Below are 20,507 nucleotides of genomic sequence, written 5' to 3'. Positions count from 1 at the left end.
GTGATCTCTCCTCTTTCATTCATGATTTTATTTATTTGGGTCCTTTCTCTTTTCTTTTTGATAAGTCTGGCCAAGGGTTTATCAATTTTATTAATTCTTTCAAAGAACCAGCTCCTAGTTTGGTTGATTTGTTCTATTGTTTTTTTGGTTTCTATTTCATTGATTTCTGCTCTGATCTTTATGATTTCTCTTCTACTGCTGGGCTAGGGTTTCTTTCTTGTTCATTCTCCAGCTCCTTTAGGTGTAGGGTTAGGTTGTGTACCTGAGACCTTTCTTGTTTCTTGAGAAAGGCTTGTACCAGTATATATTTTCCTCTCTGGACTGCTTCTGTTGTGTTCCACAGATTTTGAACCGTTGTATTTTCATTATATTTTGTTTCCATGATTTTTTTCAATTCTTCTTTATTTTCCCAGTTGACCCATTTTTCTTTAGAATGATGCTGTTTAGTCTCCATGTATTTGGGTTCTTTCCAAACTTCCTCTTGTGGTTGAGTTCTCGCTTCAGAGCATTGTGGTCTGAAAATATGCAGGGAATGATCCCATTCTTTTGATACCGGTTGAATCCTGATTTAGGACCGAGGATGTGATCTGTTCTGGAGAATGTTCCATGTGCACCAGAGAAGAATGTGTATTCTGTTGCTTTGGGATGAAATGTTCTGAATATATCTGTGATGTCCATCTGGTCCAGTGTGTTGTTTAAGGCCTTTATTTCCTTGTTGATCTTTTGCTTGGATGATCTGTCCAATTCAGTGAGGGGAGTTTTAAAGTCCCCTACTATTATTGTATTATTGTTGATGTGTTTCTTCGATTTTTTTATAATTGGTTTATATAGTTGGCTGCTCCCACGTTGGGGGCATAGATATTTAAAATTGTTAGATCTTCTTGTTGGACAGACCCTTTGAGTATGATATAGTGTCCTTCCTCATCTCTTATTATTGTCTTTGGCTTAAGATCTAATGATCTGATATAAAGATTGGCACTCCTGCTTTCTTCTGATGTCCATTAGCATGATAAATTCTTTTCCACCCCCTCACTTTAAATCTGGAGGTGTCTTCGGGCTTACAATGAGTTTCTTGGAGGCAACATATAGATGGGTTTTGTTTTTTTATCCATTCTGATACCCTGTGTCTTTTGATTGGGGCATCTATCCCATTAACATTCAGGGTAACTATTGAGAGATATGAATTTAGTGCCATTGTATTGCGTGTAAGGTGACTGTTACTGTATATTGTCTCTGTTCCTTTCTGATCTACCACTTGTACGCTCTCTCTTTGCTTAGTGGACCCCTTTCAGTATTTCCTGTAGAGTTGGTTTGGTGTTTGCAAATTCTTTCAGTTTTTGTTTGTCCAGGAAGCTTTTAATCTCTCCTTCTATTTTCAATGATAGCCTAGCTGGATATAGTATTCTTGGCTGAATGTTTTTCTCGTTTATTGCTCTGAAAATGTCATGCCAGCTCTTTCTGGCCTGCCAGGTCTCTGTGGATAAGTCAGGTGCCAATCTAATACTTTTACCATTGTATGTTACAGACTTCTTTTCCCGGGCTGCTTTCAGGATTTTCTCTTTGTCACTAAGGCTTGTAAATTTTACTATTAGGTGACGGGGTGTGGGCCTATTCTTATTATTTTGAGGGGCGTTCTCTGAACCTCCTGAATTTTGATGCTCGTTCCCTTTGCCATATTGGGGAAATTCTCCCCAATAATTCTCTCCAGTATACCTTCTGCTCCCCTCTCTCTTTCTTCTTCTTCTGGAATCCCACTTATTCTAATGTTGTTTTGTCTTATGGTGTCACTTATCTCTCGAATTCTCCCCTCATGGTCCAGTAGCTGTTTGTCCCTCTTTTGCTCAGCTTCTTTATTCTCTGTCATTTGGTCTTCTATATCGCTAATTCTTTCTTCTGCCTCATTTATCCTAGCAGTATGAGTCTCCATTTTTGATTGAACTTCATTAGTAGCTTTTTTGATTTCACCTTGGTTAGATTTTAGTTCTTTTATTTCTCCAGAAAGGGCTTTTATATCTCTGGAGAGGGTTTCTCTAATATCTTCCATGCCTTTTTCAAGCCCGGCTAGAACCTTGAGAATTGTCATTTTGAACTCTCGATCTGACATATTACCAATGTCTGTATTGATTAGGTCCCTAGCCTTCGGGACTGCCTCTTGTTCTTTTTTTTGTTGTGAATGTTTCCATCTTGTCCTTTTGTCCAGCTAAGAGTATATGAAGGAGCAAGTAAAATACTAAAAGTGTGGCAACAATCCCAGGAAAATATGCTTTAACCAAATCAGAAGAGATCCCAAATCATGAGGGGGGATTTCTCCCCCCTCAGGATTGGGTGAGGGATCTCCTCTGATTGGGATCTCCTTTGATTGGGATCTCTTCTGATTTGGGGATAAAAAGAGGTTCAAAAAGAAAGAAAGAAAAAAAAGAAAAAAAGAATTAAAAAAAGATTGAATTAAAAATTTAATCAAGAATTTAAAAAAGAATTAAGAAAAAAAAAGATTGAAGAGATTAGGATCTCTTCTGATTTGGGGATAAAAAGAGGTTCAAAAAGAAAGAAAGAAAAAAAGGAAAAAAAAGAATTAAAAAATAGAAAATGAATAATGAAAATTATGAAAAAGAAAAAAAATATATATTAGATAATCTAGTTAAAAAAACGTTAAAAAAGAAAAGGGTAAAAGTTATAAAAAATTTTAGCAGAAGAAGAGAAAAAAAAATGAAAAAGAAAAAAATTAAATTAACTGCAAGTCTAAAAAATCACAGGCAGCAAGACATGAGTTCCGTGGTTTGTTTTCTCCTCCTCTGGAATTCTGCTGCTCTCTCCTTGGTATTGAAACTGCACTCCTTGGTAGGTGAACTTGGTCTTGCCTGGATTTTTGTTGATCTTCTGGGGGAGGGGCCTGGTGTAGTGATTCTCAAGTGTCTTTCCCCCAGGCGGAATTACACCCTCCTTACCAGGGGCCGGGCTGAGTGGTCTGCTCGGCTTTGCTTTCAGGAGCTTTTGTTCCCTGATCGCTTTCCGTAGAGTTCCGGAGGACGGGAATACAAATGGCGGCCTCCTGGTCTCCGGCCCGGAGGAGCCGAGAGCCCAGGGCCCCGCTCCCCTGTGCGCCCTCAGCGAACCGCTCCCAGCAACTCACGTCTGCCCAACCTCCGGTCGCGCTCCGAGCTCACCGAGCTTGCGACCGGTTCAAGGCAACTCCGAGCTGCGAGCTTACTGCCGGTTCAAGGCAACTCCGAGCTGCGAGCTTACTGTCGGCTCTGTCTCTGCAGCCGGCTTTCCCGTTCCAATAGCCGCAAGCTCTGCGACACTCAGACACCCCCAATCCTTCTGTGACTCTGCGGGACCTGAGGTCACGCCGACCCCGTGTGGGCTTTGCCCCGGTTTAGCCTCCGGAGCGATGTTCCTCAGCGGAACAGACTTTTAAAAGCCCTGATTTTGTGCTCCGTTGCTCCACCGCTTGCCGGGAGCCGGCCCCTCCCCCCGGGGTCTATCTTCCCGTCGCTTTGGATTCACTTCTCCGCCAGTCCTACCTTTCAGAAAGTGGTTGTTTTTCTGTTTCTAGAATGGCTGTTCTTCTTCTCTTCGATCTGCCGATGGATTTGCAGGTGTTTGCAATCTTTAGATAAGCTCTCTAGCTGATCTCCTGCTAGCTGAGGTAGTCTCAGCCTGCTACTTCTCCTCTTTGATTTTGTTATTAATTGGTTTCTATAGTTGGCTGCTCGCACGTTAGGGGCATAGATATTTAAAATTATTAGATATTCTTGTTGGGCAGATCCTTTGAGTATGATATAGTGTCCTTCCTCATCTCTTATTATAGACTTTGGCTTAAAATCCAATTGATCTGGTAAAGGATTGCCACTCCTGCTTTCTTCTGATGTCCATTAGCATGGTAAATTCTTTTCCACCCCCTCACTTTCAACCTGGAGGTGTCTTCGGGTTCAAAATGAGTTTCTTGTAGGCAACATACAGATGGGTTTGTTTTTTTATCCATTCTGATACCCTGTGTCTTTTGATTGGGGCATTTAGACCATTAACATTCTGGGTAACTATGGAGACATATGAATTTAGTGCCATTGTATTGCCTGTAAGGTGATTATTACTGTATATTGTCTTTGGTCCTTTCTGATCTACTACTTTTAGGCTCTTTCTTTGCTTAGAGGACCCCTTTCAATATTTCCTATAGAGCTGGTTTGGTGTTTGCAAATTCTTTCAGTTTTTGTTTGTCCTGGAAGCTTTTTATCTCTCCTTCTGTTTTCAATGATAGTCTAGCTGGATATAGTATTCTTGGCTGCACGTTTTTCTCGTTTAGTACTCTGAATATAGCATGCCAGCTCTTTCTGGCCTCCCAGGTCTCTGTGGATAAGTCTGCTGCCAATCTAATATTTTTATGATTGTATGTTACAGACTTCTTTTTGCGGGCTGCTTTCAGGATTTTCTCTTTGTCACTAAGATTTGTAAATTTTACTATTAGGTGACGGGGTGTGGATCTATTCTTATTGATTTTGAGGGGGGTTCTCTGTACCTCCTGAATTTTGATGCTTGTTCCCTTTGCGATATTGGGGAAATTCTCTCCAATAATTCTCTCCAGTATACCTTCTGCTCCCCTCTCACTTTATTCTTTTTTTGGAATCCCAATTATTTTAATGTTGTTTCGTCTTATGGTGTCACTTATCTCTCGAATTCTCCCCTCGTGGTCCAGTAGCTGTTTGTCCCTCTTTTGCTCAGCTTCTTTATTCTCTGTCATTTGGTGTTCTATATTGCTAATTCTTTCTTCTGCCTCTTTTATCCTAGCAGTGAGAGCCTCCATTTTTGATTGCACCTCATTAATAGCTTTTTTGATTTCAACTTGTTTAGATTTTAGTTCTTTTATTTCTCCAGAAGGGGCTATTATCTCTCTGGAGAGGCTTTCTCTAATATCTTCCATGCCTTTTTTGAGCCCGGTTCAGAATCGTCATTTGAACTCTCGATCTGACATATTACCAATGTCTGTATTGATTAGGTCCCTAGGCTTTGTTACCGCCTCTTGTTCTTTTTTTTGTGGTGAATTTTTCAGCCTTGTCATTTTGTGCAGATAAGAGTATATGAAGGAGCAAGTAAAATACTAAAAGGGTGGCAACAACCGCAGGAAAATATGGTTTAACCAAATCAGTAGAGATCTCAAATCGTGAGGGGGGAGAAAGGGGATAAAAAGGGGTTTAAAAAGAAAAAAAAAGGATAAAAAGTATAGACTTTTAAAATTTTTTCATGTAATATTGACTATTAATTGACATTGCATAATAGACTATTATTGTCCCATTTAAGACACTTTCTTAACTAAATTTTATTATTATTATTTTAAAGATTTTATTTATTTATTTGTCAGAGAGAGAGCACAAGCACACAGAGTGGCAGCCAGAGACAGAGAGAGAAACAGACTCCCTGCTGGATAAGGAGTCTGGTTTGGGCCTCTATCCCAGGACACTGGTTCATGACCTGAGCTGAAGGCAGCAGCTTACCCGACTGAGCCACCCAGGCGTCCCAAAGTTTTATTATTTTTTAACCTCACTATTTACTAGTTAAATTACATTTGACAAATTACCTAATTCTCTAATTCTCAGTATTAGCAGTTTGTAAATGAGGATAATGATTCCTATCTGAAGGTATTTTGTGGGTTTTAAAGGAAATAATATATGTGAAAGCACAGTATCTGGCACCAGTTGTTGGTTAATGTTAATTGAGTAGTGAAGTATAAATGAACAACTAGGGAGATACCTGTAGTAATTTTTGTAGAAGTAAAATTATATTCTTTTTGGAATAAAGATTGGTAGAATTATTGTTTCTTCATGATGAAAAATGTAAGTAATACATGGTTGCTGGGAGGTGAGGGGTGGGCTTTAAAGATTAGATTAAAAAGAACTTGAGGGCTGAAGGTACTGTTTTTGTTCTTTATAATACCTGTTCTTCAGTCTTATACCAATTTGGCATTCAATTAAGTCAAATGAAGCCTCTTACATGTTTGGTCAAGCACTTGTTTGGAATTCAGCAAAGAAACCTTTATTATTATTATTATTATTATTTTAGTGGTTTTTTGCTACTGCTCAGAAAAACTTCAGTATGAACATAAAGGTCCTTGTCCAAGTAATTTTTTATTTTGGTTCATAAGAAAAGGGACGAGAAGCTTTATAGTTGTTGGCTTAAGTAGAAAAGCGTATAATATCCTGATCTTTATATTTATTTATTTATCCATTTATTTATTTTAAAATTTTATTTATTTATTTTGACAGAGAGAGATTACAAGTAGGCAGAGAGGCAGGCAGAAAGAGAAGGGAAAGCGGGCTCCCTGGTGAGCAGAGAGCCCGATGTGGGGCCCGATCCCAGGACCTTGAGACCATGACCTAAGCTGAAGGCAGAGGCTTTAACCCACTGAGCCACCCAGGCACCCCCAGATCCTTATATTTAAAGATGATATTTTTGCTCATCTTGTAAGAAAATATGGATATGAAGAAGTTCTACGACAATTTCCTATATATTGATAGGTTTGCAATTGCCTGTGTCCCAAGCTTTTATGTGCTGCTGAAGGAAGTTGGAGACTAATCTTTATCAGTTTGAAGGGCAGAAAGGGCAGAAGTTATTGTTTCCTCTCTTCACCCATGTCTACTGGCATATACAGTTCACACACGTACACACATACATACAGCTTAATGTTAGAAATGGGGTAGCTATACTTTTTACTTAATCTTTACCATATCTTGACAACAAAAATGTTTAGCATTTGAGAAATACTTTATATAACTATGGGATTTTTGCATGTATTGGTTGTTAGCTTATAAAGGGTTATTTTAAACATTGGCTAGGATTAATAGGTAAGAGAAGTGGATTTAGTGATGAGTGGTTAAATCAATAACTCTGACATTGAATTAGCTGCTTAACTTTGGGTAGAATTATAATTATGAAAATGTAAATTGCCGTTATGATGATGGACCTTATTTTTTTAAGGTAAATTGAGGGAAGAGAAAAAAAAAAACATGGTCTCTAAGAGTCCTCCTGGTAGAGAGACTTTTAGCTTTACTTATTTGTGTTTATATGTCTATTTACTTATGCATGTATAAATGATTGCATATATACATATGCAAGGAAGTTTGTAAGTACAATAGCTGCAGTAAGTGTTCCTTCCTAAATATTGTGAAGAAAATGTTTTCCACATAACAGATCAGGTTATACACACATACACACATACACACACACACTCATTCCTGTTTCCCCTTACATTAAAAGAAGTAAGAACTGTTGAGATTCAAAATAATATTAACAATCACTTCATACTATTCTTAATATTTTATGTACAATATCTTATTTAATTCTCCAAAAATTCTGTTAAATAGGATTCTAAAAGAAAACTCAAAGTCATACTCATATTAAGAGAAGATAGTTGGCACAAAAAGATGGAAGACCATTCCATGCTCTTGGATCGAAGAATAAACATTGTTAAAATGTGTATACTGCCAAAGCAATCTATACTTTTAATGCCATTCCGATCAAAATTGCACTGGCATTCTTCAAAGAGCTGGAGCAAATAATCCTAAAATTTGTATGGAATCAGAAGAGACCCCGAATCGCTAAGGAAATGTTGAAAAACAAAAATAAAGCTGGCGGCATCACGTTACCTGATTTCAAGCTTTATTACAAAGCTGTGATCAACAAGAGAGCATGGTACTGGCATAAAAACAGACACAAAGACCAGTGGAACAGAGTAGAGAGCCCAGATATGGACCCTCTACTCTATGGTCAATTAATCTTCGACAAAACAGGAAAAAATATACAGTGGAAAAAAGACAGTCTCTTCAATAAATGGTGCTGGGAAAACTGGACAGCTATATGTAGAAGAACAAAACTCGACCATTCTCTTACACTGTACACAAAGATAAACTCAAAGTGGATAAAAGACCTCAATGTGAGACAGGAATCCGTCAGAATCCTAGAGGAGAACATAGGCAGTGGTCTCTTCCATATCAGCCACAGCAACTTCTTTCAAGATATGTCTCCATAGGCAAAGGATACAAAAACAAAAATAAACTTTTGGGACTTCATCAAAATCAAAAGCTTCTGCACAGCATAGGAAACAGTCAAAAAAAGAAAGAGGCACAGAATGGGCGAAGATATTTGCAAATGACAGTACAGAAAAAGGTTGATATCCAGGATATATAATGAAATCCTCAAACTCAACACACACAAAATGGACAACATATCAAAAAATTGGTAGAGGATATGAACAGACACTTCTCCAATCAAGACTTACAAATGGCTATCAGACACATGAAAAAATGTTCATCATCACTAGCACTCAGGGAGATTCAAATTAAAACCACATTGAGATATCACCTTACACCAGTTAGAATGGCCAAAATTAACAAGACAGGAAACTACATGTGTTGGAGGTGATGTGGAGAAAGGGGAACCCTCTCACACTGTTGGTGGGAATGCAAGTTGGTGCAGCCTCTTTGGAGAGCAGTTTGGAGGTTCCTCAAGAAATTAAAAATAGAACTTCCCTATGACCCTGCCATTGCACTCCTGGGTATTTACCCCCAAGATACAGATGTCGTGAAAAGAAGGGCCATCTGTACCCCAATGTTTATAGCAGCAATGGCCACAATCGCCAAACTATGGAAAGAACCAAGATGTCCTTCAACGGATGAATGGATAAGGAAAATGTGGTTCATATATACTATGGAGTATTATGCCTCCATCAGAAAGGATGAATACCCAACTTTTGTAGCAACATGGTCGAGAGTGGAAGAGATTATGTGGAGTGAAATAACTCAAGAAGAGAGAAACAATTATCATATGGTTTCACTTATTTGTGGAGCATAACAAATAGCATGGAGGACAGGGGGTGTTAAGAGAGAAGGGAGTTGGGGTAAATTGGAAGGGGAGATGAATCATGAGAGACTATGGAGTCTGACAAACAATTTGAGGGGTTTTAAGTGGCGGGGGTGTGGGAGGTTGGGGTACCAGGTGGTGGGTATTATAGAGGGCATGGATTACATGGAGTACTGGGTGTGGTGAAAAAATAATGAATACTGTTATGCTGAAAATAAATAAATTAATAAAACAAAGAAAAGAGTTGGAATTAGGCCATAGGTCTATTTTATAGCTATATTCTCTTAACTGTTTGAAGGCTCAATAAATAAGTGATATTTATTTTTGTTTTAATACATCCAGTTTTGCATCTGTAACCAATTTCTTTTTGAGAGCATGCTTAACTAGTAGCTATATTAATAATTCTCATTATCATAGTGTAATGTGTTCCCTAACCCAAATAGTATCTACCTGTGGGTCAGTTTTAGGATTTCTTGGCATTAGGGATGCTTCCCTTATTTGGGTCAGATTTTACTTCATTTCTTTTAATCACAGTGTCTAACCAAGAGCTACAGATAAAAAGGGATTCATACATCCTTTTATTTCTAATAAAATTCATTGCCTCCAAATATTTAGATATTATCTGTTCTGTTTATAGCCTTCTGATGCTGCTGACTGTCTTTCATAGTTAAAGAACCCAGGGTCAGGGCATAGTTTGACTTGCTGTGTGTTGAGTGTAAACATAGAAGGGTTTTGTTTGCAGCTCAGGCCAGGCCACCGTGGGGATAATCATATGACTGTTTGAGGGAAAGGGCTTTTTATCTTCCTCTCAGGGCACAGGTTATAGACTGGTGATGAAATCTACTTAGAATCTCCCTATGGTTTAGTCAAGCCATGTTAAGGTCCCAAAGGACCTCTTCCACACTAAATTCCATTAGATGTTAAACAAATGACAAACTTGTTTCTAAGAGATTAGAGAAATACTCGAGAAGCAAACAGATTTCTAAACAAAATAATTTCAACCTGAAATTTTACTATAGTTCTTATTTCCTTCACCAAAATCAGTTATTTTAATGAGGAATAATGATTATAATAGTAGTATACTGTATATATATTTTTCCCCAATCATCACTGCTATATTTTGGTCAAATTGAGCATGTATTTACATTTTTAAAAGAAACATTTAAATATGTTTACACTTTAAAGATAAATAGATATAACTCAAGTGTTTAAAATATAATAGCCTTGTTCTTTGCAGAGCATAAGGGCAATGAAATATTAAGTTGCAAAGCATACTACAAAACAAATACATGTAGTTGGGTTGACCATTTCTTATGCTGTCACATTTAGCTTTTTGCATTTACAAGTTCAAGGATTTTTATCCAGAAAGCTACATTTATTTATTTGTTATATGTAACTGATAAATTACTATACCATATTCTAATGAGAAGGAAATATTGTTGCATGGCCTTTACAAGCTACACTTTTGGGCAGTCACCTGGAGATATCCCATAACAATAACAGGGTCTAATATATATTAGAAAGCAATTTAATCATTCATTTAATAGATGCTAAGCATCTATTTTATATTATGCTTGTCATTCTGGTTACAAAGTTGATGAAGGTTTGTTCCCAAATTATTATCATGGGAGATAGTCATATTTACCTGTGATATTAGGTACACACACACACATATATAGTAATTATGAGTATAAAAGCATGCATAAGATGCTGTGGAAGTATAGAAAATGAATATGTATATAGGGAGATATGTATATAGGAGATAGGGAAGTTGACTGGAACAAGTTTATCCTTAAATTCCAAAGGATACATAGAATTTTATTTTCAGGCAAAGAGAAGCCTGTAATTCTCAAGGTTTAAGCATATTTATAAACCTTGCCTCTGTTGTACCACTTGTTTATTTACTAAAATTTTGAATTATGAACATAAATGATAGGCACAACTGCATATACTTTAAGAAAATTGTTATATTGTGAAGTTGTTATAGGATGATGCTTTCCTTGAAAATAATTTGTCTAGTTATTATAATAGATTCAGTTAAAATCTTTTTCAGAATCAAAGCATATTTGGTTGCTAAACCTGTGTTTTGTTTAGCAGAGAAAAATCTCTCATAGGCACTGTTGTCTCTGGAAATCTAATTCTCCAAAGGCTAACCTTAGAGCTGCTGATTTCATCATCTCTTTAGTGTCTCTGTTGCTAACTTGAAATATTGCAGCCATGCTTGTCTTCTGCCTAACGTAGCCTGAGATTAGCCTTTGGCAGTTTACTTGGTAGAAACTCAAGCTTTTTCACAGCTGGAAGTAGACTGATTATTTACCTTCTACATAAGAGATTAGCTCTATCTATGAAAATGTAACTTTCTTGAAAATCTTTGCAACTTTGATTTTTGTATGCTGGCGCATGATGTGCCCGTTTATTTTGATAACTGCTGCAGTTACAATGGAAGGCAGCCTGGATTGTGAACAAATGGGATTAAAAGTTTCCAACTAACTCCTGAAAGAGTTCATTTCATACAAAAGAGTGTAACTGGCTTCCATTTTGATGAAAAATTTAAGATGAAGGGATTGTAGGCATAGAGCAGAGATTATTTTTCTCAATTGGTATGTTATTTTTGTACTGAGGTTGAGTTTTAAGGATTTGTGGAGTATCCATGTCAAATGCCTCTATACATGACTCTGCCCCAATGTTAGAAATTCACATTGACTGGGAGAGATCTGAGATGTGTTTTGAGTTTAGATATGCCCCATAACTTACCTGTGGCCTCAGTTTCATCACCTATAATACTGTAGAGTATGTTGGGTGGGTAAATAAGCTCTCAGACATTTTTAGCCCTAACATTGTATGATTGTGTTTTTAGGGACAAGCTTATTGAATAATTTCAATTTATATTTTCCTAAGGCTCAGAAAAAGAACTCCATATGAATGAATTTAATAAGATTTAGTGGAAAGAACAGGAGCCTTCGAAATCAGATCTGAGTTAAATTTAATAGCTATGTGGTGTTTGCCTAGTTATTTAAGTCTCAAATTTCCCATTTGTAAAGTGGGGATAATAGGATTGTTGTGAGGATTAAATGAAATAAAGTATAAAAGCCTTTACACAGTGGCTAGCATAAATAACTAAAAATGTGTTGTTTTTTTCTTTTCTGTTTCAGTTCTAAGTATTTAGGAACTTGAAGGAGGAAAGCACTGTCCGTATGTGGTCCTGAGCTTTTCTGTGTTCAAGCCCTCTTTGCTCTACTTGTTCCCAAATAGTCTTTTACTTCATATTTTAGCCCTAGTGTGCTGTATATATGATATTCTATGATTCTTGTTGTTGAAGAGATTGCTAAATATTGCCTACAGTGTGTTAATTACCCAGAATCTTCTTGACCCTTGCCAATTTGAGTGTGGATTATACCTAGGTCATATATACTTATATTCTTCGTCATAATCCAGAGTAAATTGAGAGACTTTACAGAAGAGAAAAAGGGTCTGAAGTACCCAATATTTAAGGCCCAGATGGCAGTGGAAGAGGAACAGAAGGAGAAGTCAGTAAGAAAGTACTAAAAAAGTTGAGTCAAGAGGCTGATGGGAAAATGTGTCCAAGGAAAGAGACTATTTGCAGGGAGGAGATCAAGTATGATCTCTCACATTACAACTGTAAAATCTTTGTGGATACGAGCAATGTCTATTTACCATTGGATCTTTAGCATTTATCAGAGCACCTGGTACTTACTGGGAATTTCTTGCATTTCTTCTCAATACTTTCTGACCTCTAGAAAGGATAGTATAATTCTTTGAAAGGTTAGTAGTGAAAGTGACTGTTTCCTTACATTCTGGAATGTACTTGGTAGTTGAGACTGCTAATCAGACCCCATATGGAATTAAAACTTTTCATGGCATTCTGACCAAACACTACCATATCTGTCTCTGTTTCTTACTATTGCTGTGTGTGCCACCTACGTACTTTAGCTTTTTTATAACTCTCTCATTTATATAATTCCATTTAGTCCTCAATAAACTATATATATAGGTAAACACAATTACAATTATTGCAAGGCCGAGTATTTCTTGAACACCAAATATGTACAGTTTTTTTTGGCAGTATCTGTTCTAGGTATTTCATCTATTATTTATTAGTTCTTACAAAAGTCCAAGCAGTAGGGAGTTTAATCCCTATTATATATTTGGCAGAAACTGGAGCTAAAAGAGCTTAATTGACTTTCCAAAGGTCACAGTTATAAAGTGGTCAAAGTAGAAAGTTGTGTTTCTGTACTGCTGTGTTACAGTACCTCACATAAATGGTAGCTAGAAAAGCAGAAACTTTTTTTTAAAAAAGATTTTATGTATTTACTTGAGAGAGAGTGAGTAAGTGAGTGAGAGAGAAGGAAAGAGCACAAGCTGGGCCTGAGCACAGAGGAAGAAGCAGACTCGCCACTGAGTAGGGAGCCCAGTGTGGAGCTGGATCCTGGAACTCCAGGATCATGACCTGACCCAGGGTAGACACTTGCTTAACTGACTGAGACACGCAGGTGCCCCAGCAGCATTTTATAAAAGTATTCATAATCTAAGGTTTCTTTAGGTTTGTACGATAGCCAAAGACTCTGCAGAAGGTTACCTAGCCATTTGCATGTGTGTTTAAAGAGCAGCTGTAAGCCTCTAATAATGTATCTCAGAGCAGTGTCTTTGGGAAATAGAATGATATTCTTAGCCTGTTGAATTGGAGAAGTTTCCCAGGAGACAAGCACATTCTGACATGAACTTTCAGGTCCTATGTTTCATCCTCTGAATCTGCTCTGTTCTGTTCTCTGGGAATCAAACTGTGGCTTTAGGCATCAGTGTGATATATCCTGCATGTCAGATATAGGAATAGTGTTGGGAATATGAAGAACTTGCCATCTTATTACTTGAATTTCTTTCACCTCTTGACATTAGCAGGTGCTGGCTTTTGTGTTTAGAACCAATATGTGAACAGTTCACATTCCTTTGAATCACTCTGTTTGATCTTGGCATTTTTTGTTTTTTTTTTATGTGACCCAGTCCCCATCACCAGTTATTGAGCAAACATTTATTATACACATTATATGTACCAAGCCAATTAAATACAACCAGGATGCAAGCAAGTGCTATTTTACTCAAATCTATTTTTTATTAGCCATTGTGATTTTATAGGCAGGAGTTACAAAGTGGTCATTTAAACCAATGTCCTTTATTTTACAAATGTAAGTCTATTCAGGTGGAATGACTTTCTTTAAGATGATAAAATAAGTGGCATTGAGGGATAAATTACCTAAGTTTTATTTCTGGATCAGGGCTTTTCTGGTATACCCTGCTGACTCTCAGCTGTATTAAAAACATAACAATGGAAAGGAAGATATAGTGTAATAGATTTTTATAACTACTTCCTCATTGTTGTAGAATTGTTGACTCTTTTATGTCTTTGACCTGGGTGGATTTTTTTTTCAGGTAGCTTCTTTGAAGACTCTGGAATGGGAACACTTCTAGAACATTCCATCAAGTATTTCCTGGGTGGATTCCTACTTGTGGTATTTTTGAGACTCTGAGGAATTAGACAAAACTATGAAGTATTTGGAAAAAAAGAAGGGGACAGAGACTTTCGGGAATAGTGATTCAGAGAGGAGTTGTCAGTAGCAGACTAGCGTGCACAATGGAGTAAGCTGGAGATAAAAGGTAGAGAAGGGAAAGGATAAATTATTGAAGTTGAAGGTAAGAGGCAAATTTTAAGCCAAAAACATGAGGTGCAGGTGATACCTAGTCTTCTCATCTATAAATTAATAATAATAATAATACTTATTATGTTTGCCTTATAGGACTTTTCTAAGGACCTCAGGGAGAAAGAATCTTGAAACCTTTATAGCAAAGTGTAATATTTAGGAGATGATGCTTGATGAAGATGTTAGTCATTAAGTATGTCTTAGAAAGGAAAGAGATGGCAAGGAGATAGAGTAGCATAGAAAGTATAGTGATGTGTAAAAAGCATTGGTATCTGAGAGGACATAAGATGTAATTAAAAGAAAAAATAGAATCATTTAGGCAAGAAATGAAAAGAAACACTAGAAGGAATTAATACTTTTATGTTAATGTGGCATACTGGTTAGTAGTGGAGTGATTGGAATTAAGGAGGGACCTTATGTCAGCCATTTGAGAGTTGCTTTGTACATTTTTTTTTCAGCTTTAGCAAGACAGAGAAAGGCAGATAGGTTCTATAGAGGGTGTGTGCAGACAAATTGACAGATCGTAGAGATTTTTCATATGGTGAGTAGAAAAAACATTTGTCCTTGCCAAACTCAAAGTAGGTGCTTACTTAGTTGCTGGATTGAGAAGAGACAATTTGCTGATGCTTTTGGGTGAACTTTGCAAATGGAGGTTGTTTGGCATTTGCTCTTGTCTTGTTAGCTGATTTTGGTGTATGTTTATGGAAACATCTGACCCTGTAAGTTGAAAATGAAATGTTTTGGAATGGATGATGTAGCTCCTGAGGCAGGGGATTAAACTTTAAGATTTGTTTTTCTCTAAATCTCAAGTTAGGAGGGTTTTTTAAAACAAAAACAACGTGAGCAGTGGAATGGGAATAAATGGGCCATTACTAGAGTGGAGGAAGGTATGTACTTTTGGTTCCTTTTTATAGTCTGTACTCTAGTTTTATCAATTCTCTTGTGGTTTCTGCTGTATCTTCCTGCTGGTCTTTGGGCTGGAAGTCCATCAGCTCATGCCATTTTCTCCTCTTCACCTTTCAGGGTTTATATCAGGTTTTACTTCCAAGCAGCCTGCCTTGGCTTAATACTAGGTTAGGTTATATCTTCACCTTGGTATTATGGACATTTTGGGCTGGATTATTTTTTGTTGTGGGGGTCTCTTCTTTGCATTATGGGCTTGTTAGCAGCATCCCTGGCCTCAACTTTCTAGATGCTGTTAGCATCTCCCATAGTTACAACAACAAAAAATCTCACTAGGCTTTGTCAAATGTCCCTTGGGGTACAAAATTGCCCAGGATTTAGAACCACTGATATAGGCTAAAAAAAAAACAAAACACAAGGATTTCCCTTACACATCTTCATTTCATTTCAGTGATATTTTGGGAAGATGGGAAGTTAATTTATTTGCTTATTTTTTTCTGTTTTGGATCAAAAGCCTACAGTTAAACTCAGTAGGAGTTATTTCTGTTATTTGTTATTTCTTTCTATTCCTTGAACATTACAAGTTTGCTTCTGCTTCAGGGTTTTACACTTGTTCTTTCTTCTACTTATGATGTTCTTCCCTTAGATATTTATAGGAATCACTGTGTGGCTTTGCTCAGGTTCCAGGTAAAATGTCACTTCTTTTAGGAAGGTCTTTTCTGAGCACTTTTGTCTAAAACAGTACTGCCTTCTCTCTCAATCCCATATATCTAATTTATTTTTCTTCATAGCACTTATCACTGCCTGTCATGGATGTGTTTAAAAGATGACAGTAGGTAAATCGTAAATTTTATTGGCTTATTACAATAGAAATTATTTCTTATTCTGATCATAGTTTTACGCTGGTTGAAGGGTCATGTGGTCATTCAGGGACCTAAGCTCTTTCCCTAAAATTACTCCTTGATCTGCTAGTTTTGTCTTTCTCTGCTTTTGACTCATGAATGGGAAAAGAGAGTGTGTAGGATTGTGTGGCAAGTAGGTTTAGAAGTGAAATAATCTCTTTTTTCTACAATTACATTAGCTAGAATTCGGTCACATGGTTCTACACATGTCTGCAATAGAGATTGGGAAATGACAAGTTATGTACCCAGGAAGAAAGAATGAAGTTGTGTTTTCTGGAATCATCACATTATCTCTGCCACAATATTGTATATTGAATGTCTCCCCAAGCAGAATATAAATTCCATAGAAGCAGGGATGTTTGACTATTTTCTTTCCCATGGTATCTGTGCTAATAACAATATCTGGTATGTAACTGGTACTCATAATATTCCTGGAAGAATAACTGAATGAATGTTCTCTGTTTTGCCTGTTAATGTCCTGGCATTTAGAATTGGTTTTGGTATGCAAGAGATACTCAGCTGCTTAATGAATAAGTAGATGCATGAAATCAGAGCTGGATTTGATTAATGGCTTTTCCATTATCTGTTATATTGAGAAAGTTACTTGACCACACTGTGCCTTGTTTTTTCATCTGAAAAATGAAAGGAATAAGAACTGTTCCATTCATACTGCATTATTCATACTGCATTATTAGTGTATCTCATGGGGTTATTGTGTAATATAAAGTAATATATAAAATGCTTAGCCCAGTGTCTTATTCCTCATAGGTTCTTAATAAATAGTGGCTGTTTTTACTGGTTTTAACCAAATTCTAATTTGAATTCTGATTGATTCATTTTGTCTTCAGTGGTTCAATACACATAATTTTTGTATTTTCTTAAATTATTGAAATGATATAAGTATAATTTGAAAGAGTTTCTACTACATGTATTCTATCATTTAATCATTTATTCATAAATTAATTCAGCTGTTTATAATTCATCCATTCTATTTAAGACCCTTTGTTAGGTGACATAAGGAGACAAGGAAAACTTCTTTTCTTTCTTTTTTTTTTTTAAAGATTTTATTTATTTATTTGACAGACAGAGATCACAAGTAGGCAGAGAGGGCAGGCAGGGGGTGGGGAGAAGCAGGCTCCCTGCTGAGCAGAGAGCCCGATTTGGGGCTCAATCCCAGGAACCTGGGATCATGACCTGAGCCAAAGGCAGAGGCTTTAACCCACTGAGCCACCCAGGTGCCCCAGAAAACTTGTTTTCTAATGCAGTGTTTAAATTTAGAAGATTTTATACAACCTGATTAGTTGCATATTTAGTTAACATATTCACAGATAGTTATGGGAGGGATTTTATTATTATTATTTTTTATTTTAAAGAAATATGACTAGTTTCAAAATAATAAGAGACTTTCAGAGTCTCATTCATGGGAATTTTGCATAAGTTATATAGTACAACTACCCTTCCCATCATTACTTGAATCCTCTTTAGAATATTACCCCGAGAAATATGACTAGTTTCAAAATAATAAGAGACTTTCAGAGTCTCATTCATGGGAATTTTGCATAAGTTATATAGTACAAATACCCTTCCCATCATTACTTGAATCCTCTTTAGAATATTACCCCGTCTTGAGATCTAAAACATTGTTTATAAAATAAGATACTTTTTATCAGTAACAGTATAGAAATTATCTGAGATATTTAGTCATTGCACTATAAGTTTATTTTTCCACATTCATCATTTCAGTGAATTGAAAAAAGAACAAAAGTATTATCTGATTAATCAACTGATGAAAAATTTAAAACCAAAAGTCATTCATCATTCAAGAAGTAATTTACATCCCATCAACTATAAGACTTTCCAATAAATTCAGTCTCTCACCAATCTCTTTCTTCTTTTATACTGTATAGTTTATTATACAGTTGTATATACTTGTGTATACAACTGTATAGTTGTATATGTAAGTGTATATATATACACAAGTATATAAACTACTCATATAGTTTATCTTACAGTTTATTAATTATTCTTTAATTATTTCACGTGCATTAATTGAATCCTCTCAACATTAGGATAAGATTGAGAGCAGAAACCATCTCTTTCACTTTATTTTTGTTGTTGCTGTTACTTCTTATTGGCTGGGCATGTAGTAGATGCTTAGTAGGTTTTTGGTAATAGACTTTGAAGGATATTTAGAAGCCAACTTCCTGCTCAAGGAAGATCTCTTTTTATAGAAAACCTGAAGAATGATTAACTAGTCTTTGCTTTAAACGTCTCTCATGCTCAACATTACCAATCCTCAGGGATATTCAGATTAAAACCATATTGTGATATCACCCAACACCTGTCAGAATGGCTAAAATTAAAAACACAAGAAACAACAAGTGTTGGCAAGAATGTGGTGAAAAAGGAACCCTCATACACTTTTGGTGGAAATGCAAACTGGTGCAGCCACTTTGGAAAAAAGTTTAGAAGTTCCTCAAAATGTTAAAAATAGAAATACCATATATTCCAGTAATTCCACTGCTGGATATTTACCCAAAGAATACAAAAAACTAATTCAGAAAGATATATGCTCCCATGTGTTTATTGTAGCATTATTTACAATCGCCAAAATATAGAAGTTGCCCTGTGTCCCTCAATGATTGAATGGATTAAGATGTGACATAAATATGCAATGGAATATTACTCAGCCCTAAAAATGAATGAAATCTTATGATTTCCAACAACATGGATGGACTTAGAGAGTATAATGCTAAGCAAAATAAGTCAGGTATAGAAAGACAAATACCACATGATTTCACTCTTATGTGGAATATCAGAAACAAAACAAAGAAAAAAAACGAGAGACAAACCAAAGAACAGTATAGAGTTCTTAAGTATAGAACTCTTAAGTATAGAGAACAAACTGATGGTTACCAGAAGGGAGGTAGGGAGGGGGATGGGTAAAATAGATGAAGGGGATTAAGGGTATTCTTATCATGATGAACACTGAGTAATATATAGAATTGTTGAATCACTGTATTGTACACCAGAAACTAATATAACATTGTATGTTAACTTTACTGTCATTAAAATAAAAAATAAATCTAAAAAAAAGAGAATGGGATACAAGATTTAGGGGAATAAGAATGTTTAATTATTCAGCAAGCCTTGTGGATATCTCTCTTTTTCATCCTGCTCTCTGTGTCCATTGCTTTTACCTTCATCTCTCACCTAGACTACTGCTTCAGCCTCCTGAGCAGACTTTGTATACAGGCTCATCCCTTTCCAAACCATTGTCTGTACTTCTCCCAGAGGGGTCTTTCTCTTGTATATACCACATCCTGTAATTTCACTTTTAAGATCTGTTAATAATTTCAGTTGTTTACATTTCTTGATAAACATATAGGGTTTTCCACAGTCTGACTTCTTTGTAACTCTCCAGGCTTTCTCTTAAATCTCTGGACTTTTTATTTTAGAGCAACTCATCTTCCAGAATTTCAGCTTCATAACTTAGTTGCCTGGTAGACACTCCCACAAGACTTGGTTTAAGTATTACTTGTAACCTATTCTCTACCTATTCCCTAGGCAAATGTTATGGATTCTTCCTCCACCCTTCCCAAACACCAAGGGGTTTACTTTCTTTAAGTCTGCTTTATACAATATACATAAATCTAACAAAGAATGTAAAACATTTTATTATACCTTTTTACTTGTATACTTCCTCTGTGAATATTCCTTGAAGGATGTCCCATGTGTTACTCATCTCTGGATTACCAGCACCTAGCACAGTGCCTGATACAGAGTAGATACCCCATGAATGGTAAGATTAATAAGAACCACCAGAAATCTTTGACAGGCCACAGTTTGGAGAACACTGTGTTTGAAATATTTGAATATTGAATCTGGTAGAAATAGATTACGAAAACCAGCCAGATGTTGTTTTTAAGGGTTCTGTTTTTAGCATGTAAATTAAAATTTCATTTAGATGTACAATTCTAATTTGGGAACCAGAATACAGTTGTAGAGCTTGACAAGATTACATATGTAAATTCTCCAAAGGCTGATCTATTATCATGCCTTCCTGAAATAGTGCAGTCTGTATGGAAGGAGAATGATCTCTTGAGTCTGCATGCCAGATTCCTTGCTGCTCTAGCCC

The 20,507-nt window shown here is 36.3% G+C and overlaps 1 protein-coding gene across 3 annotated transcripts in view; it reads left to right on the top strand.

Annotated features, from left to right (window-relative positions):
• LOC122899951 (BEN domain-containing protein 5) overlaps positions 1 to 20,507 on the top strand; it is a 1,721,330-nt gene that overhangs the window by 159,466 nt on the left and 1,541,357 nt on the right. The window lies entirely within an intron of this gene.

This window comes from Neovison vison, chromosome 2 (genome assembly GCF_020171115.1).
Source record: "Neovison vison isolate M4711 chromosome 2, ASM_NN_V1, whole genome shotgun sequence".
NCBI classification, from domain to species: Eukaryota; Metazoa; Chordata; class Mammalia; order Carnivora; family Mustelidae; genus Neogale; species Neogale vison.
Note: the sequence above shows the minus strand (reverse complement) of the source record. Positions and strands in the feature narration are given on the sequence as shown.